Raw genomic sequence first — 889 nt, 5'->3', positions numbered from 1 at the left:
ACCTTCCCCCCAACACCCGCAGTGGGAGCCCGGGGAGCACCCGCCACCCTGGTCCTGGGAAGTGGAGTTGCCGGGGAGGGAGGGGCCCTGACCGCCGGCTACGGGCATCACCCCGATTCTGCGCCGGTGCCTCGGAGGGGAGGGCGTCTGGCTCACCACCCACAAGGTCTCCATGGTGGGCGAGGCCAGAGCACACAGTGAGGGCCCAGCGCCGGGCGCTCCGGGTCCGCAGGGCTCTGCCCGACACCCCTGGCCCCTGGAGCACTACCTGCTTGAGGGGGAGGCGCCTCCTGCAAACACTGAGATATTCTCCGTAAACGTGAATCTCGGCTCCTGAAACCTGGTGCCCCCATCAGTCCCAGTGAGGCTCGGTGCCGGGCACCTGACAGGTGGCTCAGAACACGGAGCCTTTTAATCAAGTTCAACTTTTAAACTTTCTCCAGCCCGGTCACGGCCACGGCCACAGTCACCGCCACGGCCACGGTCACGGCCACGGCCGCTGCATCTCCCAGGGACACGGGATCCTAGGACGAGGGGGGCTGCCAGGGCGCACATGCTCCTGCCCCACCTCCTGGCGGTCCCTGTGAGGCCTGGGGGGGCAGGTGGCAGCTGGCTCAGGGCGCCCCGCTCCCTCGGCGGAAGCGCCCCAGGCCCCAGGCCGCAGGTCCCCGTGGGGAAGGGGGGTGTTAATCCTCAGCAGCCGGATGAAACCGGAGAGGAGAAGCCCAGGCTGACTTTGACGTGCTGCTCGGGCTCTGCCCTCCCCAGAGCGCCAGCCCCCAGGCCTCTGTGCCACCAGCGCGGGCCTGGCCTGGGGTCTTGGCAGTCCCGGCCGTCGACGCCCACCCCGCTGGCATCCAAGGAAGACCGGGGCCCTTCCGTGTGCCAG

Source organism: Myotis davidii, unplaced genomic scaffold (assembly GCF_000327345.1).
Source record: "Myotis davidii unplaced genomic scaffold, ASM32734v1 scaffold586, whole genome shotgun sequence".
NCBI lineage: Eukaryota > Metazoa > Chordata > Mammalia > Chiroptera > Vespertilionidae > Myotis > Myotis davidii.
This window is presented reverse-complemented; position numbering follows the sequence as displayed.